At 44.0% G+C, this 25,869-nt stretch overlaps 1 protein-coding gene and 1 non-coding gene across 2 annotated transcripts in view; both read right to left on the bottom strand.

Moving 5' to 3' along the window:
• The window catches only part of LOC126354260 (dopamine receptor 1-like), a 1,077,603-nt gene that overhangs the window by 447,101 nt on the left and 604,633 nt on the right, over positions 1-25,869 (bottom strand). The gene's annotated exons all lie outside the window — the stretch shown is intronic.
• On the bottom strand, positions 20,448-20,522 carry Trnas-cga (transfer RNA serine (anticodon CGA)). The gene has a single exon. It is a non-coding gene; the product is annotated as a tRNA-Ser (tRNA).

Below are 25,869 nucleotides of genomic sequence, written 5' to 3'. Positions count from 1 at the left end.
ATCCCGACCTCTCCCAACACGATTTCCATATTGTTGTTGCCCTGAAGAAAAGCATTCTTGATCTCTTTGGACAAAGAGGTACACGCCAGTGTACAAGCATGGTTGCGTAGGAAGCCGCAAACACTTTTCCATGAAGGAACTGAGCGTCCTATGTCACAGTGGAGCGACTATATTAATAGCTCTGATGATATTACTTTCGAAATAATAAACAGTTTACTTAATTTTCAGGGTTTCGTACCTCAGTCGACAAAAACGAAACCATTATTGTCTGTGTGTTTGTCTATCAGTCTTTTCGACTGTTAAGACCCGTTTTTCTCAGAAACGGGTATAGGAATCAAGTTGAAATTCATGTCACATACTAAGATCTAACGCCTCCCTGCGCATGAGAAATTGAAGCTGAAAAATCAGGGCTATTAAAAGATATTGCCAGTTATGTCACATATTTCGACACTAGCAATCTCACTTACCAAAACCAATAGAATACTTCCCGTTGACCGACTACCATTAAATTCACAAGAAACAAGGTTTCACGGTACAGGTAAAGGAAATAATGGTAACATCGTAAATCTGTAATTCTATCGCATATAAAAATATTTGGTCTTACTATATATTCATCTGTTAAGACTCCTTTTTCTCAGGAAGGGTAGACGTACGAAGTTGAAATTTATATTAAATGCTAAGATGTTAAATAATTAAAGCCTCGAGGTCAGTGTAATCAAAGGTTTCACCCGTATATACTCTACTGGCCATTAAAAATTGCTACACCAAGAAGAAATGCAGATGATAAATGGCTATTCATTGGACAAATATATTATACTAGAACTAGCATGTGATTACATTTTCACGCATTTTGGGTGCATAGATCCTGAGGAATGAGTACCCAGAACAACCAAATCTGGCCGTAATAACGGCCTTCATACACCTGTACATTGAGTCAAACAGAGCTTGGATGGCGTGTACAGGTACAGCTGCCCATGCAGCTTCAACACGATACCACAGTTCATCAAGAGTACTGGCTGGCGTATTGTGACGAGCCAGTTGCTCGGCCACCATTGACCATACGTTTTCAGTTGGTGAGAGATCTGAAGAATGTGCTGGCCAGGGCAGCAGTGGAACATTTTCTATATCCAGATAGGCCCGCACAAGACCTGCAACATGCGGTCGTCCATTATCCTGCTGAAATGTAGGATTTTGCAGGGGTCGAATGAAGGGTAGATCCACGGGTCGTAACACATCTGAAATGTAACGTCCACTATTCAAAGTGCCGTCAATGCGAACAAGAGGTGGTCGAGACATGTAACCAATGGCACCCCATACCAAGACGCCGGGTGATACGCCAGTATGGCGATGACGAATACACGCTTCCAATGTGCGTTCACTCGATGTCGCCGAACACGGATGCGACCATCATGATGCTGTAAACAGAACCTAGATTCATCCAAAAACATGACGTTTTGCCATTCGTGCACCCAAGTTAGTCGTTGAGTACACCATCGCAGGCGCTCCTGTCTGTGATGCAGCGTCAAGGGTAACCGGAGCCATGGTCTCCGAGCTGATATGATAGCCCATGCTGCTGAAAACGTCGTCGAACTGTTCGTGCACATGGTTGTGGTCTTGCAAAAACGTCCCCATCTGCTGACTCTGGGATCGAGACGTGGCTGCACGAACCCTTATAGCCATACGGATAAGATGCCTGTCGTCTCGACTGTTAGTGATGCGAGGCCGTTGGGATCCAGCACGGCGTTCCGTATTACCCTCCTGAACCCACCGATTCGATATTATGCTAACAGCCATTTTATCTCGATCAGTGCAAACAGCAACGTCGCGATATGATAAACCGCAATCGCGATAGGCTACAATCCGACCTTTATCAAAGTCGGAAACGTGATGGTGCCTATTTCTTCTCCTTACACGACGCATCATAACAACGTTTCACCAAAAAACGCCGGTCAACTGCTGTTTGTGTATGAGAAATCGGTTGGAAACTTTTCTCATGTCAGCACGTTGTAGGTGTCACCACCGGCGCCAACGTTGTGTGAATGCTCTGAAAAGCTAATCAGTTGCATATCACAGTATCTTCTTCCTGTCGGTTACATTTCGTATCTGTCGGACGTCATGTTCGTGGTGTAGCAATTTTAATGGCCAGTAGTGTATGCCACGTATTTTGATACGAATTCTCATCACAGCATACAGATGAACAATCTACAATGCCACGAAAAAAGGAAGAAAATTGCTGCCTCTTTTAGATGCTACGACATTGGAGTACGTCAAATGACAACATTTACAGAGGAATAGCACTAGTGGGTCTGACGTTCCAGTTATCGACCTCTGCTGAAACACCCCTATTAGCACGTGGTGTAGACTCCACGCGCGGCAATGCAGGCGCTGTCTCTGGCAACTAGTCCATCGTTCAAGCGGCGAATACTGTGCTGGTATACGTTATGCTATCGCTGTTCGACCTGTTCACTGAGTTCTGTAAGAGTTGTTGGTTGACGGGTCCTACAAGTCACTTCTCGTCCCATCATTCACCACATACACCATACACCCGCTTGGAGACAAGTCCAGAGACCGTGCTGGCCAGGGAAGTTGCATCAAATGTTTCAGAGCACGTTGAGTTTCACGAGCAGTGTCTGAGCGAGCGTTATCCTGTTGGAATATCAACTTTCTATTGCAAGAACGGCAAAGGAACGAGTCTAACAACATTTTGCGTTTACCGAGCGCTGGTCAGTGTCCCCACCGCCACCTCAGACCCGCCCCCCCCCCCCCCATCCCCAAGAAACACCAAAGGTAAACGAGTTCATCGTACCTCAGACCACAAGGCCTGGGTCGGAGTCAGTGTGTCCTAGACAAATGCACTCTACGAGACCGCATTCACCAGGTCTACATCGTACACGCGAAGCCCATCACTGCGTACAGGCATCTTCGAAGTCCTCTGGCGGCATCAGTCGAGTCATGCAAGTCGACGCAGTAGAGTAAGTGAAAGCCGGCTTAAGGTCCGTATCCGTAGTCCCACTGCTAAAAACCAGTTCACAACAGTTCGTGTTGACACGTCTGGATTTATAAGCCCCATTATCTATGCTCCGTTAGATATACAATCTGCCATTGCTGCCCTTAGGATACGACTATCCAGGCGGCTTTTGTCTACAAGTGTGAGAGTGTTCACGTGACCACTAATACCAGCATCGTTGCACAAGCGACGCTGCACGTCCAACTTGGGTGGCAATTCTCCGAAAGGACTATCCCGTAACTCAGACGGTCGTAATTTGACCCCTTTAAAACTCAGACAGTCAACTGTTGAAAGCACGAGTGCGTCTCTCTGCATGGTTTCCTGATTACTTCACACGTTTGCACCACACTGAGCCTTCTGGCCGTGAGCAATGTCTATTAAAGGCTAGACACAGATATCGGACTGGTGGTTATGCCACTACGACATGTGCAGGCGAACGACGTTGAAACCACTATCAATACATGTACTACCTGCAGGAGGAATATGCGTCCTTGGCCCAAAACCCAGTTGTACTAATTTTTTTTCGGCAATGTGTATACATGGTGTCCATAATTAACAGTTCCTGTTTTAAAACGATGTAGAAAGAGAACCACTATTCTGAATGATGTCAAAGTTAAACACCATATTATTGACGCACAGAGAAACGTCATGGAACAAAGAAAAAAATACCAATAGATGGCGCTGTAAGCGTCTTAACGTAAGTGAGGAGGCTACAAAATGACTGATGAATCGCAATACAACTGCTAGAATCTCGGCTACAACCCTAGATAGCATACCAATACAGAAGCTGGCTGGAACAAAGTGCAGTTTTACCGACCAGGTGCTAGCCCTAACAAGTCACATAGAGAGAGGGTTTCAGGTACGCAAGAACCCTGTAGTTGTGTTTGTGGGCCTGACATCAACATACGACACAGTCTGGCGAAAAGTGATGATCCTCAAATTCCTTAAAATAATCCCCTGCAGAAAACTTGCTACCTCTCTGAACAACATTGAACAATATGTTGGGTGCCCGCATCTTGTGGTCGTGCGGTAGCGTTCTCTGTTCCCGGGTTCGATTCCCGGCGGGGTCAGAGATTTTCTCTGCCTCGTGATGGCTGGGTGTTGTGTGATGTCCTTAGGTTAGTTAGGTTTAAGTAGTTCTAAGTTCTAGGGGACTGATGACCATATATGTTAAGTCCCATAGTGCTCAGAGCCATTTCATTTTCAACATGTTGGCCAACAGAGTGACTGAAGTGTACCTAAATGGCAACGTAAGCAGATCTTACAAACTGAATGGTGGATTACAACAAGGATCGGTCCTTGCCCCATTGCTGTTCAACATACAAACTGCGTATTTATTACTGCCGACGACCTTGCATTGACCGCCCAGTCCAATGAATTCGCAGCAGCAGAAACTGCGCTCACAGAAAATCTTCAGAGACTACACAAGATCTTCGAAATCTGGAGACGGAAACCAAACATTACGAAAACAGAGGTCAGCATCTTCCCTTTGAGCAACAGAAAAGCCAAATAAATTCTTCAAGTACAATATCGTGGTCATCTGCAGAAGCTCAGTCCTCACCATAAATATCTAGGGGTCATCTTGGATCGACCCTTGACCTACAGTGCACATCTAAGCAAAACATCTGCTAAAATCAAAAGCCGTAACAAAATTCTACACGAGCTCACAGGAACAGGCTGGGGTCCCACTGCAACCGTATTATATCAGGCACCATCCAGTCTACTCCTCAGAAGTGGCTACCGGTATTTTCTATTATTCCGCCTCCTCATCTCCAGAGAGTATTAATACTGAAGAAAGAATCGTGTAAGTGTTGTGACTACCTTCTCTTACCAATACATGAAGACTGTCTACATGAAGAACTCAGGCTGAAATCTCGGAACCCTTCTTGGATTCTAGGAAAGAAGCTGGCCCAAGGTCAGTTTACAGAAACTGAAGCTTGGTGCAGCGACTGGCTGTCTTCAAACTCAGACAGACCTCAACAGATCCTGGACCCAAACAAGCAACCCCTTGGTTTCAACCAACCCAGGAAAATCTGGACATCACTTAACTGGATAAGGACCTGATGTCCGTTTTGGAAGCACAAGTGGAAGATTGCTGATAGCCCTTTCTGTGACTGTACAGACGTGCCTCAGACCATCGGCCACACCCTTATGGACTGCCCGCTTCGAAGGTTCAGTGGTTCAATGGAGGAGATCCATCATACCATTGAGGAAGCTGTGGAGTGGTTAAGGACACTGGACATCCATTTGTAATAATACTCATAGAGCGGGGTCTAAACCTGGATATGTTTGTAAATATGTAAATAATTGTACATTGTATTTTGTATCAACACACTGTATCTTCAAGCCATACGAAATACATATAATGTAAATGACTACACAGCCTCAGCAATCATCAGTTGTGATACTGTTAGGTAGGTAAGCATATTCATCACTGCAAGATCGTACTATATCGGACGGGTATAATCTGTTTTTAATTGTCCTGAGGTCGAAAACCGCATGAAAAATAAAATAAAATGGTCTTTAGTAATCCTCGTGCCAAACATCCCGTAAAAGGCAAAATCAAATCGGTTTCTAATTGTACAAAGACTGGCGCAAGTCATGTTCAGTATGATATCCGCCTTTTTCTACCGCAAGTTGAAATCGAGAAACAGCATGTTCGGAGTGTCTCTATGATTACGACCAGAATGCGTTGCGCATTGTGTGCCTTCAATGCAGCTACGTTACCATCTGGAGCACTGAACATAGTACCTTTCAGATAACCCCAAAGCCAAAAGTCATACGGATTAGGATCAGATGATCTGAACCACCAAATTACATAGAAATGACGGTTGATAATTCTAGCATTTCCGAAGTGCCTCGGAAGCTCCACTTCACTGGCTGCGCAATGTGCGGAGTCGCGTCATATTACACGAAAGTGATCCGATCGGTTCTGCGTGCTTTCAGAATAACTACGCACGCTCAGACTCAGCGTTGCAATATCAAAAGTTTTGGCTGCTTTTGTTGTCTATCTGTTAGAACTGCAATGATATTATTTGCCATTCCCTGGATCATTTATATTAACTGAGACATCACATTTCCCCCACGTTCATTCCCCTTGCCCTCATTACTACCAGTTACACTTTCGTGTTCTGATTTAGGCTCACCTACGTTTTCAGAATTACACATACTAGGTGACTTATATCCACGAGATCTATAAGTGGAGCCTGAATTTCAGAAACACACACTCTACCGGCCGCAGTGCCTGAGCGGTTCTAGGCGCTGCAGTTTGGAACGGCGCGACCGCTACGGTCGCAGGCTCGAATCCTGCCTCGGACATGGTTGTGTGTGAGTTCGTTAGGTTGGTTAGGTTTAAGTAGTTCTAAGTTCTAGGGGACTGCTGACCTCAGAAGTTAAGTCCCATAGTGCTCAGAGCCATTTGAACCAAAAACACACACTCTCTCAATATTTCCGCAGGCAATTATCTGATCTGGTTCGCTCTGAGCACTATGGGACTCAACTGCTGTGGTCATTAGTCCCCTAGAAGTTAGAACTACTTAAACCTAACTAACCTAAGGACATCACACACATCCATGCCCGTGGCAGGATTCGAACCTGCGACCGTAGCAGTCAAACGGTTCCGGTCTGCGCGCCTAGAACCGCGAGACCACCGCGGCTGGCTATCTGATCTGAGATAGTTCCTTCTGCCATGGTGATGCTATCGGCTGTTGTGGAAGACGACATTGAAGACTGTCCTGGAGTACTCGGAGATGCTGCCGTCGTACTGCATTTGGATTTGCGTCACCCACTGGTGAAGTCGCCTGATGTATAAGCAGCTGCTTCGAGTTACCGCGTGTTCCAACTGTCTCCCATACCGCCGTCCGTTAAACGCGCTAACCACTACTGTTCGCTGCACTCAAGTTATTTAGATTTTGAGCCCCCACGCAAATTTCCTTTAACGTGATAGGTTATGACCTCTATCGATAGCATGTGTTAATTGTGAAATTTACTGCGTAAGTTCACTATCTGCAGAAACATACTTTTGGGGAAAAACCGACCTCACACAGTGTTTTATGAGAGGTTCACTGTACAGAAATCTCTACTGGTTTTGCAAAGGTTTTTACACTTCGCATAGTACGCTGAGTATCGGGGAGCAAAGTAATTACCACTTTGCAGGACAGAAGTCGCGGACGAGCCCCCAATTGCGGGCTTTCAAAATAACTAGCCACCCTCAGACTCAGCTTTGCATTATCAAAAGTTTTGGCTGGTTTCGTTGTCTAGGGGCTGGGATATGTAGTTGCCGCATTACAGGCCAAATATTGCAGAGTCTACAGTATAAGATACACACATGAATCGAATGGTCGAAGGTTTCTATCACTCGGCAATTGCGAATTTTATAAATGAAAGATTGCAATTAAATAAAATGTGCAGGTACTATCTTAACGACTTTAAATGATGAGTACGATAGTAGAAGTACTTTTGAGAAGGCGGTATATTTCTGCAAAACACTTATTGGTGTCGATGGTCCAGCAATTAAAGTTGAATAACAGAGAAACAATAGATCCCTAGTGCTCGTAATTAGTCACGAACAACAACATAGCTGGCGAGCTATTCACTTCTAAAGCACACTACGTCTTCATTGTAGAAGCCACGGAAATCTCACAAGTGTACAAGTCGGCACTCCGAAGTTTTTCTATCTGCCGCAACCACGTGCAAACTGCTCCAGTGTCCACGTCTCCCCGCCGACCGGGCGTCCGTCGCTCACTACCGTCGCGGGCGCTCCGTGTCCTGTGCCGTCATCTCCAGAATTCCCTCCGTTCACTTTGGTAGTCGCCTCCCTTAGTAATGAGAGCTGTGATTGACTAGAGCGCTCCCCCCCATGTCTCCAAGCAAATGTACGCTCACAATAGTATTGAAGCACATTCCAATTGCAGATTTACATTTAAATAACTTGAAATTAAAAAAAAAATGTTTCTACGGCTGGATCATAAACATGCTCTAACACACAGCATTAAATACATAAGCAAATCAAGTAAACATATATGAAAGGAACAGAAACAGAAGGCAGGCCAGTAGCTTAATGTCTCTGTGCTTTCTAAAACACAGTAAATATTTAACCAATTTCTTCATGAATAGTATAATGGGTCAAATGGCACTGACCACTATGGACTTAACTTCTGACGTCATCAGTCCCCCAGAACTTAGAAATACTTAAACCTAACTAACCAAAGGACATCACACACATCCATGCCCGAGGCAGGATTCAAACCTGCGACCATAGCGGTCGCGCGGTTCCAGACCGTAGCGCCCAGAACCGATCGGACACTCCGGCCGGCCATGAGTAATATATCTCGGATATAAACAAAGACAGACGAATAAATATATTTATAAGTAAGCTGCTACCATTTTTTCGTGTCACTGTGGAGTACTTATAGTCTGACGCGATCGATAGTATTCGGCCACTTTGACCACAAATATCTCATGTACTATTCAAGTTACATGGCTGTAGTTCATACCGATCTACGTTTACACTAATAACTTTCTAAAGACACGTCGATCGACAAAATCCGAAGAACCGTTTAGATTTTGGAAATTCGTTGCTGGGCGTTACTTGTATAGTTTATCGTCTGATACTAAAGTTTAAACTAATAAAGATGTTGAAAACCTGATTACACCATCACAATCGTCGTGCAAATAACAGTAGTGTACATGTTTCATTTTTGAAGTATCATGATTCATCTGGCTACTATTAATTTCTATTCGAACTGTGAAATGTCTGCCATTAAGGTTCTACAAAGTCCGCCGTCTTTGGCCCTCCCGACGCACAGCGTCACCAAGGAATGGTGGACCACGTGGTACGGCCGTTGTGCGGCATCACACGCTTGCTAACGAGCAGCGCCTTCCGAGTGGCCCGAGCGGTAGCCGCCAACTCGGAACTTACAATATTTCCAGGGCGCCTCAACTCGTCCGTTACCTCAGACGTTCATCCACGCTGTTGAAGGGTTAGAGTGACGTTGGAGGGCACACGACTCTCATTGCGTTTATCAGTGATGGTACATATGACAGGACTCAAAATCTTCGGCTCTATGAATGAAGTTGTACCGGATCATGTGTGTGCATATTTTCCACTGCTCATGTACTGAAATTCTGCGTATTGACATATTGTTGGAGACACAAATTGACTTCACCTGTCACGTGGGGTGGATGTTTGCAAATCAGCGCTCGACCCCTCCTGTAATGCTGTGGCCACATCTTTCACGGCTTGCTTCCCCCCCCCCCCCCCCCCCCCCAATGCCCCTCCCCCCATTGCACTTCAAAAGAACCTGTCTTTCCGAATTTTATAATCATTTTTTCCAAACTCTTAGCGGACATCGGACCGATGCCTTTCTTCATTCCCTTGAGTGTCCGGAACTTCTGCACAGGTACTGGCGCAGTCGCTGTTCTTTTAAAACAGCTTTACCAGCAGCGCGCTATGCTGTATGGACACAATCCTATTGGTCGTCTCGGACACAAACTGAGGAACAGCCGTGTGTCACGCGTCTTTTGGTGTGCATATTCTGACGATTATTGCCCTACCTATTGGTGAAATTTTCGTTAGTTCTGTTTTTGTTCCGCGACATTTCCCATGAGTTAATAACATGTTGTTCAAAGGTGACGTTCTGAGTATCGGTTCTCTATCTGCAGTGTTTTGAAACTGGAACTTCAATTATGGACACGCTGTACATGTCGAGTATGGTGGTCGATCAGTCCCTGTTTGGCCGCCTTGGCGTGCCAAACCCGCTGAGGCTGTCTGTAGCGGAGGGCCTGTTAACTGCGGAATGTCCTTTGTGTGTCAACTAAATCGTGAGAACCACGTCTGCTTCGAGGACAGAATCCTAGGAATTTCGTTTGAATGGAACACCGAAAGGCCTACCTCTCTCACCATTTGGAAATGGATAATTGATGTAAATTCGCTTGATGTAGAAGTGTTAAATATCCAAATGGTCAATACTGTGAATAACTTATATGGGAAATGTGTAAATAACGACGTTTGTGAACGAATAGTCAGGACCACCAGTGGTAACACAAAACTTAAGCATAAATAACGTGCCTATTTACACAGTGACTTACCCGGATCTTAGGCTGCGATCTGTAAGAGTCTGTAATTTACCATTCGACGCGCCGCTCGAAAGTATCAGAGATATGCCTAGTTTTTATGGGACAGTTAGAAAACGTTTGGCACTGCAAGCACAATGGCATTAAAGTAGCTAAAATAGAATTAGAAAAGTACATACCCTAGTATGGTGACTGTATGTGGTCATAGGCGTATGTTGTGTATGAAAACCGACACCACATGTAATCCACAACCAATTCATCTAAACCCTTTAGGCACAATTGTGACCGTAGTCGCCCTGTACAATCGCCTGTCCAAAAAATTCTGCCAGAAGCGATGACACATGCAGCTGTTCTGTCAATACGTCGAACCGTACTGTGGGAATATTTCGGCATGGAACTGGGAGAACTGTGAATAAGGAAGTTACGGAATCCATCTGGCACCTGCAAAAGTTTTGAAAAGGGAGCAATAACACGGATAATAAAAGTAGCTCAACCGACAAGAATACTGTCAGTGTCAATGGTGACACATATGATGGACATCAAAACGTGTCTCTGGAAACGGACGAGCGTATGTAGAGCCAGCAAGCCTTAGTAAGTCGTAGGAGGCAAGGGAAAAGAATGGAGAGTGTCATAGCAGAGAATAAGAGTATTATAGTCAACGAGGATGGTCATCAGGGTCACTGATGATGCATAGGACGAGGGAGATAAAAATGCGGCAGTGGAAGTGGAAGAGAATATGGAGACGGTAGCAGGTGTTGATGAAAGCAAAGAACAAGTGTAAAACAGTGATAGTTGCTATTATGGAAATGTAATACAGGTTGTTTCAAAAATGACCGGTATATTTGAAACGGCAATAAAAACTAAACGAGCAGCGATAGAACTACACCGTTTGTTGCAATATGCTTGGGACAACAGTACATTTTCAGGCGGACAAATTTTCGAAATTACAGTAGTTACAATTTTCAACAACAGATGGCGCTGCAAGTGATGTGAAAGATATAGAAGACAACGCAGTCTGTGGGTGCGCCATTCTGTACGTCGTCTTTCTGCTGTAAGCGTGTGCTGTCCACAACGTGCAAGTGTTCTGTGGACAACATGATTTATTCCTTAGAACAGAGGATTTTTCTGGTGTTGTAACAACACTGTGTTCTAGGCGGTGGAATTCCAACAAGACGAAGTTTTCAACGGAGGTTTAATGTAACCAAAGGACCGAAAAGCGATACAATACATGATCTGTTTGAAAAATTTCAACGGACTGGGAACGTGACGGATGAACGTGCTGGAAAGGTAGGGCGACCGCGTACGGCAACCACAGAGGGCAACGCGCAGCTAGTGCAGCAGGTGATCCAACAGCGGCCTCGGGTTTCCGTTCGCCGTGTTGGAGCTGCGGTCCAAATGACGCCAACGTCCACGTATCGTCTCATGCGCCAGAGTTTACACCTCTATCCATACAAAATTCAAACGCGGCAACCCCTCAGCGCCGCTACCATCGCTGCACGAGAGACATTCGCTAACGGTATAGTGCACAGGATTGATGACGGCGATATGCATGTGGGCAGCATTTGGTTTACTGACGAAGCTTATTTTTACCTGGACAGCTTCGTCAATAAACAGAACTGGCGCATATGGGTAACCGAAAAGCCCCATGTTGCAGTCCCATTGTCCCTGCATCCTCAAAAAGTACTGGTCTGGGCCGCCATTTCTTCCAAAGGAATCATTGGCCCATTTTTCAGATCCGAAACGATTACTGCAGCATGCTATCTGGACATTCTTCGTGATTTTGTGGCGGTACAAACTGCCTTAGACGACACTGCGAACACCTCGTGGTTTATGCAAGATGGTGCCCGACCACATCGCACGGCCAACGTCTTTAATTTCCTGAATGAATATTTCGATGATCGTGTGATTGCTTTGGGCTATCCGAAACATACAGGAGGCGGCGTGGATTGGCCTCCCTATTCGCCAGACATGAACCCCTGTGACTTCTTTCTGTGGGGACACTTGAAAGACCAGGTGTACCGCCAGAATCCAGAAACAATTGAACAGCTGAAGCAGTACATCTCATCTACATGTGAATCCATTCCGCCAGACATGTTGTCAAAGGTTTCGGGTAATTTCATTCAGAGACTACGCCATATTATTCCTACGCATGGTGGATATGTGGAAAATATCGTACTATAGAGTTTCCCAGACCGCATCGCCATCTTTTGTTGACAATTGTAACTACTGTAATTTCGAAAGTTTGTCTGCCTGAAAATGTACTGTTGTCCCAAGCATATTGCAACAAACGGTGTATTTCTATCGCTGCTCGTTTAGTTTGTATTGCCGTTTCAAATGTACCGGTCATTTTTGAAACACCCTGTATCTAAATGAAACGACAAATCTTGGACCGAGGAAGATACTATGCTGCACAAACCGGTAGGAAATGGATACGATTATAAATCCCCTCCTACACCGGGTCAGCCTTCAAAATATTTATTGCGAAAGTACAAAGCAGAAAAATATGTCGTTCAAAACCGCAAGGTAGCCAGTGAAGAAGCTGAGAAATGAAAGTCAATCTCCCGCCTCGAACATAAAAGGAAAATGGAAGAACTGTAAGACCGTGCCAAGCTCTGTGTTGCACCTCAGAGATTTCCATGAACTGCAACAATTGGCTAGAGAGCAAAGCGTATCCTAGGCAAATGACTCACTGGACCCGGCGGGTGAAGCGCAACTTCTACTGCACAACAGGAAGTAACTATAATCTAGCACTGGATGACAGCGACCTATACCGCCGAAAGAAATGTTAACCTGATTTTGATGCAACTGCAGTTGGTGCTGGACATTTATATCGATAGAGTTATTACAACCCTAACACTCAATATCTCAGGAATTATTATCTTTTCCAGATGGGAATTTCTTTAAATTCTTAATAACTAATGATGTCTGTGTCACATTTCTGCAACAAGTAAAATGTTAAGACATTTCCGCTATAGCCGCTTGTAACATCTACAGTTATTTGAGAGAGAACGGATATGGTTGTGCAATCCTAACACAGATAGGAGTAGAAATGAGTCAACTTCAGCTTCACCCAGACAGCCGGCTGGTACAAGTAGTAACCGGTGATGTTATTCTTGTAACGTGTATTCTCCGCCCGGATCGAACAAGAAGGGGGCTGGACCCACTTTCGTAGGGGAAACTCTAACCTATTATTTAAGAATCTGCCATAATGAACCGATGTTTAGAGGTGAATTTGTGTTCCACAGGTCACTGAAATCTGGTCAACTCTCCAGTCTGTGAGCCCCTGCATAGAAGTGACAATTGCTTTCAGTGTGAAATTCGTTTCGAAAAGCTTAACATTCAGAATAGTTAAAATATCGACGAAGACGGATATGAAGTGATACCACTTAACAAGAGTGATCACCAAGCAATTTTTATTAAAGTCAAATACTTCCCAAGACCAATCTCATATGCTATTACAAACTAAATTTTTCATATGTACCCAGAAGTAATTCACTGCCGATCGGTACGGACAGGAAATAGGACCTTAATGTTTCAAGATTTCTAAAGCTTAGTCATGCTTCTATATGACTTCACATAACGCAAGGTTTGTATTTTGATCCCATTTACAGATTTATTATTAATTTCCGTCTCTCTTTCCTTAGGTGGTCCTGAAAACCTTAAGGTGTGCTTCACAATGTTTTCCTCCATACGATATGTAATTACAAATTAAGTTAATGTTCCCACTTTCGTGAACGGAAAACCTCGAACATCTCGATATATCGGCTTTCTGTTCGATGGGTCTTGTGGCATCTTGTTCAGCACGTTTGCATATCGCTATTTTGTCTGTTTCCAAACGCCTGCGTTTTAAGAACGATTCTGTGCATGGAGGTGTCTCTCATTTGACTATTTTGACAGTATGATTTTTTCTCTAGGTGGATTCGGGGACATCACTCGGCGGTGGGTAAAAGATAGCTGACGAAGATGTATGCTTCAGGGAGGATGTGAAAAGCTGTATGGTGATCAGAGAAATTTTTCCACGTAGTCTTCCAGCGCACATCCAGTGGTTTTGACTGAATATTCGATGTTACTCGTTTATCCGACAATGAAATTTTTGTAATGCTTGGTATTGTCATTGCTCCCTGCTTTCATTTTATCCACAAACTGCTGAGCGTTAGAGAGAGGAGAAAATATGCTTTGGTGTTCGTCTGTGTGGCTCAGGATCTCCACAAACGCCCCAATCTTCCTTGTGAGTTGGCTCTCTCCACAGGGCCTGTGAGTACATCTAGCATCTTTTTTATGAGGAGTTCTCTCGATGTGGGTTCGAGCCAGCTATGAGAGCATCCCATTCCATGAGAACCACCCCGTGTCAGTTTTTATTTTCGCAACAAATACGTTTTTCAGTGGAAATATCTATGATGTATACCACGCGTCGGACAGCGCGTATGTATTAACGCATTCCACACGTTTTCTTAAACACTTTTATGTACAAAAACACGTTTATGTTTACTTGCTTTTCAATGAAGCCCATCAACTCTCCCCCTATTTTCTGTATAATCTATATCGCGTTCTCATTCAGGAATTCATCTATTCTTTTTCTAAATAGTGTACCTGGAATATTAAATTCATCACACTCTTCAAACAGATGAGTGCCAAGGTGTGTGTGATCCTTTACCAGACGAGTATGATTTTCTTGAAATTGACAGCTGCTCTTCTTGCCAGCACGTAAATTTCCCAAACACTGTTCTTGCATATCACTTCAGCGCAATTTTTCGTTGTTACGGTTAAGTCAGCTGTATATGCATTAACTGTAAAGCTGATGTTTCCAACCCATTTACCTTCAGTACGGCTATGAAAGGTATATATTAATGGCTCTAAGGGTGTTATAAATAAAACTGTGGACAAGAAATGGTTCAAATGCTCTGAGCACAAAGGGACTTAACTTTTGAGGTCATCAGTCTCCTAGAACTTAGAACTACTTAAACTGAACTGACCTAAGGACATCACACACATCCATGTCCGTAGCGGTCGAAACCGCGGACATCGAGCACTCTTGTCTAACAGACTTGTCCATTTTGAGTCAGAACCGTTCACTTAGATCCTCAAAATGGTGCCTGGATCTGTCGGTAAGATTGTGTGAATTACTGATTCCGTAATTAAAGCGAAGTGTCATTGCTCTAATGAATTCGTGGCTCTCTTTGTCGATCGGACAGTATAAGTCATTACTAAGGAGCCAGCACTTTGTTGTTGATTTCTGCGGGCGTGTGAAACACGTCGCGCAGTGTCCCGATTTCATTAAGGATGCTTCTACCAGATACACTACATGTCTGGCCCGCTACAATCACATGTGTTCTCATTGCGATCAGTTTTGCTAGTATCTTGTAATCAGTGCAATGTAACCTAACTGGATGGCAATCAGATATTGTGCTCCCTGTGACACCTCAGTTTCTCTCGGCTTGTACAATGTTCAAGTAACTTACGGGAATACATCCGGGTGACGTCGTCGACAACCGATGACGTTTCGACACGACCACACCTCGCCATTTTCAAAGCACAACTGCACAACTGTGCAAGCGAATTTAAAACCTCGGTTTCCACAGAAGATCCGTAGAGATACCCCCACCCCCTCGCGCACGCACGCACACACACACACACACACACACACACACACACACACACACACACACACACTGTGCAATACTGCAGGTTTGCCTTGAAAATCGAAGAGAAACTCATTTCCTTGGAGAAGTGTCCTTACTTGTTCACCAGCTGATATATTCCTACAGTTCTTCCCTTTGTCCTTCTTTGTTCCTTGCTAAATGGTAGAGACCATTTTCATCAGTGTGACATGTGTGGTCCTTGGATCTAACATTATTCCCTTTCCATGTGTCTCCTTGTATTTAGAATACTTACCAGAAGCGGAACATTCGAACTAGTCTGGTATTCCCCTAGGGGAGTGTGAGGAAACCACCAAAAAACCACATGCAGGCTGGCCGGCACAAGTGCCCTAGTCGTTAATCTGCCAAGCTTATTCGATCTGTGGCGGCATACATCGTCGTCTCGGAAACTATCGCGTTATCACTAACTGCTACCCGAGTGGATAGTGAGGACTTTCAGGAACGTAAATATATCGAATTTGGCTCTGCCACCAGCTCCTTCGCAGAAATGATCTTAGAAAATTTTTGTATTACAGATGTGTCAGGAAGTTAAGCAAATGATCTGTTCTGTTGCATCACGCTGATACTTTTAGCAAACAAACGAAAATTGCTGTAACCCATAGAAAGAACTTTGTATGGATATCGAATTCTCTTGTACGACTTGGAAAGTCCTGAATCACTTATGGACGGGTGTACCCCAGAAAAAAACTGTAGAAATGGGGCTACATTAGTACTGATGAACGCCGTGAAGGTGATGCAGCCCAGTTGCTAGTTGGAAACGAGATAAACGAACCCCTTAGACTACGGTCGACTTGATTACAAAAAGTAACAGGGCTATTGGGGATGCTACTTTTTTGACTCACTTTGGAATCTGAACAGCTGATAACCTTGGTGGACGCCGTTTTTATCACGGCATCACATATTACAATTCAAGTTAATATGTTTAAATGTGTTGAGTCCATTATGTTACCTAAGTTCGTTTCGATACCGTAAATTATAATATTGTAAATTATAATATTAGTTACTAATATGATTGATTCTGTTGTATCGACATATACATATATACTCTGCGAGTCACTGTGCGTTGCTTGACGGAGAGTATCATGTACCACTACTAGTGATTTCCTTTCCTATTCCGCTAGTAGACAGAGCAAGGGGAAAGTAACCCTCTATATACCTCTGTATGAGTCCTAATTTCTCTTATCTTCCTGTTCTTTATGCGAAATTATGTCGACCGCAACAGAATCGTTGTGCAGTCAGCTACAAATGACCATTCTCTACATTTTCTGAATATTCCTCGAAAAAGGAGTCACATTGCCTCCAATGGCTTCCCATTTGAGTTTGTGAAACATCGCTGTAATATTTGTGTGCTGTTTGTTGGTAAGAAATCTAGCAGCCCGCCTCTGAAGATCTTCTATGTCCTCCGTTAATCCAACGTGGTGCGGATCCCAAGCACTCGATCAGTACTCGAGAATGGGTGATATTAGTGTCCTATACGCGGTCTCCTTTACAGATGAACCGTATTTCCCTAAATTTCTCCAAGAAACCGAAGTCGACCATTTACGCTATGTACTACATTTTTTACACGCTCATTTCATTTCACGTTACTGTGCTAAGTTACGTCTCGATATTTAACGATGTGACTGTCGAGTAACACACTACTAACTCTGATTCGAACATTATGTTTTTTTTTTCTCTAGTCATCTGCCTCAACTTACATTTTTCTGCTGTTCATCACTCCACCTAGGAATTTTGTCCGAACCATCTTGTTTCCTCCTACAGCCCCATAACGAGGACTCCTTCCTGAACACCACAGAATTGTCAGCAAACAACCGCAGGCCGCTGCTCACCCTGTCCACCAGATCATTTATGCATACAGAAAATAACATCTGTCCTGTCGCTCTACACTCTTGCCTCTGATGAAAGGTTGCCGTTGAGGACAATGTACTGGGTTCTGTTACTAAAGAATTCTTCGAGCCCCCACATGTCTGGGAACCTATTCTGTGTGCTCTTTTTTTGTTAAGTCTGCAGTGAGGCAGGGTGTCAGCTGCTTTTCGAAAATCCAGGAGCGTGAAAACTTGCTATCTTTCATCCATAGCTCGCAGGATAGCATGTGAGAAGAATGCAACCTTAGTTCCGTGGAGCAATGCTGTCTACAGCCGTGCTGATTAATACGTTCAAGAATTCTGATACTAAAATGTAGACTTTCACGGCCGGAAATAACATGTCCATTATAATTATCCTGGCTATTATGCCGTGGTCAGTCGATGAATTTTGTCTCAATTCCCAATGTTTCGTCTTCGACTGCGGGAGACCTCTTCAAGGGGGTCCATAGGTCGATGGGAGGTCCAACACACCCACTGGCTCGCTACTGACTGCCACTAAATTCCGTGTCCGCGCGCTCCCGCGCCGCAGCGTGACGTCACGTGTTTTGAAAACGTCAGTGCAATTGGCCGCTGTCCGTCGCCGTCGATCGCCGTTGCCATCACCCAGTAGTGGACGAGTGGTACACATCTTCAAGGGGGCTTTCCAGCCAGGGAACCACAATATTCGTTTCGAGGAGACGCAAGTACTAGCGGCCACAAGCGGATACTACGAAAGGCTCTACAGGGGGGCAATCGAAATCGCTAAACACCCAAATAATTTCAACCGAAAGGAGGAGGGCGTGAAATTAAACGGTATATGGATGTCGGTGTTAAAGAAGTTGTGTACCACCCGTCCACTACTGGGTGATGGCAACGGCGATCGTCGGCGACGGACAGCAGCCAATTGCACTGAAGTTTTCAAAACACGCGACGTCACACCGCGGCGTGGGAGCGCGCGGACACGGAATTTAGCGGCAGTCAGTAGCGAGCCAGCGGGTGTGTTGGACCTTCCATCGAGCTACGGACCCCTTTGAAGATGTCTCCCGCAGTCGGAGACGAAACGTTGGGAGTTGAAACAAAATTCATCAATTAACCACGGCATAACAGCCCAGATAATTATAATGGACTTTAAGAATTCTGCAGAAAACTGATGTTAAGGATATGGGACAGTGCTTTTGTGGGTACGTTCTTTTACCCTTCTTATACAGAAGTCACCTGTGCTTTTTTCCAGTCGCTTGAGGCTTTGCGATGAAAGAGAGATTCGCGATAAATGGAAGCTAGTAAAGGAGCTAATGATTACTCTTTATAAAATCAAAGTCAGAATCCTTGGACGAGAATCCATGAATAAGTGATTGCGGATGTTCTCAAAAAATTTCGTTAAGTTTTGCGCCACTAGAGGTTATTCGCTAGCTCAGATTTGAATATAACGGGAAAGAAAGGCGAAGACACGCTATCATGAGTTTTCAAGCAATTATCCGACCGTTTCCGTTGAAAAATGTAGGCTAACAACCGAAAAGACGAAGTGGAAGGCTGGTTGCTGGTTTGTTCCATCATTGTCCAGGAAGTACAGACACAAATCAAAAGCCATACTGGCGGTTTTTAGACTGTGAACGATCGTGAAAATGTATTTAAAAGTTTCTCAGAGACTATTACGAGGAATAAGTATAGATTGTGACTGGTAGTAGTCTCTATGTAATACTTGTCTGTGAAGTATGGGATGATGAACAGGATGAATAGGATGCTCAGGACCAGTTGCGAAATATCTATTGGAACTGGATGCACCCCTAATCTTGTCCTTCCTGTTGCCATCTCTCGCAACCAACTGTACGGCAGAATAAGTAATGAAGAAACAAGTAGAAAAAGAAGTGTTCGAGGACGACATCAAACCATTTGAACGGCCAGTGAGTTGAACAGGCAAGCTGTTTTCACTAGCCGGCCGTTGTGGCCGAGCGGTTCTAGACGCTTCAGTTCCGAACCGCGCTGCTGCTACGGTCGGAGGTTCGAATCCTGCCTCGGGCATGGATGTGTGTGATGTCCTTAGGTCATTTAGGTTTAAGTAGTCCTAAGTCTAGGGGACTGATGACCTCAGATGTTGAATCCCATAGTGCTTAGAGCCATATGAATCATTCGTTTTCACTATTTCTGTCTGTCTCTTTACTCTCTAGAGTTATGAGAAAAGATATGCTAATTACAGCCATTTACAGATAGCGCTTGTTACAAAATTGCTACAACAATAAACCTTGAGTGAACTAAAAACCTCTAGAAGAATGTATTAATTTTTCCGTTAATTTATATCAAGTTCCCCTGGATATTCAGCAGTAATGAATCATTGCCAGGTTCGCTAGCATTGAGACTTGGTGGCTCGTTCTTTGTTTTTTACATGTTTGTCTACTGGCGCGATCAGTCTCTGTCTAGTTGGCGGGTGGCGCCTCGGTCGCATTGTAGTCGAGTCTTTGCTTGAAGTTCCTTGGTTAGCTCGTTGACCACATCAACAGTCGGGATCAGGGCGAGAGAGACGAAGAGGCAGATATTAAGTAAGGCGGGCTGTTCAAGGAACTTACGGACGCACGATTGTCTAAGCGGCCGATCGTCGCTAGAGTTGTGTTGGTCGGCAGTACTTGTGCCTACTGTCGACGCAGCCCATTTACCCTGCATTAAGGAGGCATAGTTGCTGATGTGCGCGTTGGAGAACTGTTCATTTTATGGTGCCGTCTGTTCTGTCCATGGGGTCAAGGTACTCGTTATTTGATAATCGCATGTGCGGCCGTGTTGAAGTTGCACCCACTACTCTGGATTGCCTGTGGTTCTCCATCACTCCCTTTGAATAAGTAAATTTATCGAAACTTCCTGGCAGATTAAAACTGTTTGCCCGACCGAGACTCGAACTCGGGACCTTTGCCTTTCGCGGGCAAGTGCTCTACCAACTGAGCTACCGAAGCACGACTCACGCCCGGTACCCACAGCTTTACTTCTGCCAGTACCTCCAGAATCTGGAAACATCCCCCAGGCTGTGGCTAAGCCATGTCTCGACAATATCCTTTCTTTCAGGAGTGCTAGTTCTGCATGGTTCGCAGTAGAGCTTCTGTAAAGTTTGGAAGGTAGGAGATGAGGTACTGGCAGAAGTAAAGCTGTGGGTACCGGGCGTGAGTCGTGCTTCGGTAGCTCAGTTGGTAGAGCACTTGCCCGCGAAAGGCAAACGTCCCGAGTTCGAGTCTCGGTCGGGCACACAGTTTTAATCTGCCAGGAAGTTTCATATCAGCGCACACTCCGCTGCAGAGTGAAAATCTCATTCCGGCAAGTAAATTTATCCTTTGGTGCCACATTTGTGTGTTATCAAATTTCTTTTTAACTACAACTTGTTCAGCTGCTCTTGTTTGTCAGCTTTGCCTGAAATTGTCATGTGTTCTAGGGCGCCACGTGCGTTAGTGACCATTGAGGTTGTAATTGAGTCTGATTTGTATTGAAAGTTATTGCAGCCCTGACTGATGTAGTGGCCATAAAACTGCCTTACGGCTGTGGTACGCAAGCGCTAGTGGCCCAGTGAATCTGGTATTCTTTTGGGTAATTGAGTTGCATAACCATGGTGAAATTTTGCCCCTTCAGGAAAATTAATATTTACTGTTTCAAAGATGGTTACGATTGTAGTTGTTTAAGTGTTAGCCTCGAAGATCAATAATTTTGAAAAAGTACATGTGCGGTGAAGTTTCTTTTTTGGTCATCAGTCTACTGACTGGTTTGATGCGGCCCGCCACGAATTCCTTTCCTGTGCTAACCTCTTCATCTCAGAGCAGCACTTGCAACCTACGTCCTCAATTATTTACTTGACGTATTCCAATGTCTGTCTTCCTCTACAGCTCCCTCTAGTACCACGGAAGTCATTCCCTCATGTCTTAGCTGATGTCCTATCATCCTCTCCCTTCTCCTTATCAGTGTTTTCCACATATTCTTTTCCTCTCCGATTCTGCGTAGAACCTCCTCATTCCTTACCTTATCAGTCCACCTAATTTTCAACATTCGTCTATAGCACCACATCTCAAATGCTTCGATTCTCTTCTGTTCCGGTATTCCCACAGTACATGTTTTACTACCATACAATGCTGTACTCCAGACGTACATACTCAGAAATTTCTTCCTCAAATTAAGGCCGGTATTTGATATTAGTAGACTTCTCTTGGCCAGAAATGCCTTTTTGCCATAGCGAGTTTGCTTTTGCTGTCCTCCTTGCTCCGTCAGTCATTGGTTATTTTACTGCCTAGGTAGCAGAATTCCTTAACTTCATCGACTGCGTGACCATCAATTCTGATGTTAATTTTATCGCTGTTCTCATTTCTACTGCTTCTCATTACCTTCGTCTTTCTCCGATTCACTCTCAAACCATACTGTGTACTTATTAGACTGTTCATTCCGTTCAGCAGATCATTTAATTCTTCTTCACTTTCACTCAGGATAACATTGTCATCAGCGAATCGTATCATTGATATCCTTTCACCTTGTATTTTAATTCCACTCCTGAACCTTTCTTTTATTTCCATCATTGCTTCCTCGATGTACAGATTGAAGAGTAGGGGCGAAAGGCTACAGCCTTGTTTTACTCCCTTCTTAATACGAGCACTTCGTTCTTGATCGTCCACTCTTATTATTCCCTCTTGGTTGTTGTTCGTATTGTATATGAGCCGTCCTTCCCTATAGCTTACCCCAACTTTTTTCAGAATCTCGAACAGCTTCCACCATTTTATACTGTCGAACGCTTTTTCCAGGTCGACAAATCCTATGAACGTGTCTTGATTTTTCTTTAGCCTTGCTTCCATTATTAGCCGTAACGTCAGAATTGCCTCTCTCGTGCCTTTACTTTTCCTAAAGCCAAACTGATCGTCACCTAGAGCATTATCAATTTTCTTTTTCATTCTTCTGTATATTATTGTTGTAAGCAGCTTCGATGCATGAGCTTTTAAGCTGATTGTGCGACAATTCTCGCACTTGTCAGCTCTTGCCGTCTTTGGAATGATGTGGAGGATGCTTTTCCGAAAGTCAGATGGTATGTCGCCAGACTCATATATTCTACACACCGACGTGAATAGTCGTTTTGTTGCCACTTCCCCTAATGATTTTAGAAATTCTGATGGAATGTTATCTATCCCTTCTGCCTTATTTGACCGTAAGTCCTCCAAAGCTCTTTTAAATTCCGAGTCTAATACTGGATCCTCTCTCTCTTCTAAATCGACTCCTGTTTCGTCTTCTATCACATCAGACAAATCGTCACCCTCATAGAGGCTTTCAATGTATTCTTTCCACCTATCTGCTCTCTCCTCTGCATTTAACAGTGGAATTCCCGTTGCACTCTTAATGTTACCACCGTTGCTTTTAATGTCACCAAAGGTTGTTCTGACTTTCCTGTATGCTGAGTCTGTCCTTCCGACAATCATATCTTTTTCGATGTCTTCACATTTTTCCTGCACCCATTTCGTGTTAGCTTCCCTGCAATTCCTATTTATTTCATTCGTCAGCGACTTGTATTTCTGTATTCCTGATTTTCCCGGAACATGTTTGTACTTCCTCCTCTCATCAATCAACTGAAGTATTTCTTCTGTTACCCATGCTTTCTTCGCAGCTACCTTCTTTGTACCTATGTTTTCCTTCCCAACTTCTGTGATGGCCCTTTTTAGAGATGTCCATTCCTCTTCAACTGTGGTGCCTACTGCGCTATTCCTTATAGCTGTATCTATAGCGTTAGAGAACTTCAAACGTATCTCGCCATTCCTTAGAACTTCCGTATCCCACTTCTTTGCGTATTGATTCTTCCTGACTAACGCCTTGAACTTCAGACTACTCTTCATCACTTTAGTGAGCGAAAAGTATGTAAAAAACTGTGTAGAAACAGTGCAGTGAATGGCAGTTGATCGTGACACCGGAGACATGCGATAGGACGAAAAATTTTGCAGCTGGCGTGCTGTCAAAAACACTACGAAAAAGAGCACTAAAACTTGTCTATAATAATGCAGTCTATTTAGCGATGCAATTTTAAGAAATAAAAATTTGACCCACAGAAGATGACTCATAGGCGTCGAACAATGTCCGCGTAAATATAAAAATAAACGAATTGTGTTTGCATAGGTCTGATTTTCAAAACAACATAATATTTATATAGCAAACACGGAAGAACACCAAGAGGAGCTTCAAACCTTAGTAAAGTAAGATTAGCCTGTTACCTTTTAAGCCACTTACGTTAATGTGTCTGTGGACTGCGTGTTCATTACATTAACTTGTGATATTTTTTGTAAGATTAACCGGTTAATCCTTGTAGTAATTCTTATTGTACAGTTCTTGTTGTTGCACGTAATGCTTGGTTGGGGCTTGGGGCCAAGCACACATAGGGCTTCTTGTCTTGGACTGAGCATTTTAATTTATTCCTTGATTACTACGCATGATTTATATGTTTGTCTTCTCTCGCTCTTCTGAGCTTTTCGCAGCATTTGGAGGTGCTGCTCCAAAATGCTATTTGTTACCCGCCGGTCCACCGGGCGTAACTTGTCTGCGTCGTCTGTGTGCGTGCGCGTGGGATGCGCCTCTCGGACGTTACAGCCTCCTGGCTTGCTACGTCATCCCTCATAATCTGAGTTTCTATCTCGTAGCAATCGAGCGTAATTTACCAAGTAGTGCCCGTTATTCTAAACCATCTTATTGAGACCCGGTCTGCCATGCCTGCTCCTGTCTGAAGTTTGGTATTTAACGTAATATTTTTAATATTGATATAATGCTGAATTGTTAAATAGTATTTTATTATTTTTCCACGTCAGCATCTTGAATACGCCCAGGAGCCTTCCCTGATTGAGAAAATGTGTTCTCAGAGTTATATGATTCACTTTGGCCAGATTTATAAGAAATTTTATTTATTTATTTATATTGTATCTAATCTTGTGCTTTTTACCTGCAAATCTGAATTGAAGAGTTTCCATTCTTAATTTATGTTTGAAACATAAACCTTATAACGGTAAGGTGGAGTAAGAGATTTCAGTTTTTTTTTTGCCAGGCAGCTGAATTATCTGCATATACATCAACATCCATACTCCGCAAGCCACCTGACAGTGTGTGGCGGAGGGCACCTTCAGTACCTCTATCGGGTCTCTCATTTATTCCAGTCTCGTATTGTTCGTGGAAAGAAAGATTGTCGGTATGCCTCTGCGTTGGCTCTAATCTCTCTGATTTTATCCTCATGGTCTCTCCACGAGATGTACGTAGGAGGGAGCAATATACTGCTTGAATCCTCGGTGAAGGTATGTTCTCGAAACTTCAACAAAAGCCCGTACCGAGCTGCTGAGCGTCTCTGCTGTAGAGTCTTCCACTGGAGTTTATCTATCATCCCCGCAACGCTTTAGCGATTACTAAATGATCCTGTAACGAGGCGCGCTGCTCTCCGTTGGATCTTCTCTATCTCTTCTATCAACCCTATCTGATATGGATCCCACACTGCTGAGCAGTATTCAGGCAGTGGGAAAACAAGCGTACTGTAACCTACATCCTTTGTTTTCGGATTGCATTTCCTTAGGCTTCTTCCAATGAATCTCAGTCTGGCATCTGCTTTACCGACGATGAACTTTATATGATCATTCCATTTTAAATCACTCCTAATGCGTACTCCCAGGTAATTTATGGAATTAACTGCTTCCAGTTGCTCACCTGCTATTTTGTAGCTAAATGATAAGGGATCTGTCTTTCTGTGTATTCGCAGCACATTACACTTGTTTACATTGAGATTGAATTGCCATTCCCTGCATCATGCGTCAATTCGTTGGAGATCCTCCTGCATTTCAGTACAATTTTCCATTGTTACAACCTCTCGATATACCACACGATCATCCGCAAAAAGCTTCGGTGAACTTCGGATGTCACCCACAAGGTCATTTATGCATTATTATTATAAGATTTATCCGTCCAGTAAAATATTGTCGAACTCTTGCGAAGTAACAAATGACTTGTGATAAATGGCCTCCTCTTTTTCATGCCCGTATAAGTTGTTCCTTTATCCTGGGACCTCCACTGACATTCCAAGAAAATGATAAGGAAAAACTTATCAAATGACGCAAATCGATGAATATTTTTAATCTTTAACTGGCCCGACTTTGAGGTCCATTTTCCGCCCATTATTTCAAGCACCACTCGCAGAGTCGTAGCTGTCTGCGGTTTGGATCTGGTAAGGCAAGCAGTGCTAGGCACGCGGATTTTCCAGTGGCCACACACGCGCGGCGATGTGACGCAGGCGTGGGTCTGCCGCTGTTTCCCGTATCTGCGT

Source organism: Schistocerca gregaria, chromosome 3 (assembly GCF_023897955.1).
Source record: "Schistocerca gregaria isolate iqSchGreg1 chromosome 3, iqSchGreg1.2, whole genome shotgun sequence".
NCBI lineage: Eukaryota > Metazoa > Arthropoda > Insecta > Orthoptera > Acrididae > Schistocerca > Schistocerca gregaria.
The sequence above is the reverse complement of the archived record's forward strand: the minus strand, read 5'-3'. Positions and strand labels throughout refer to the sequence as shown.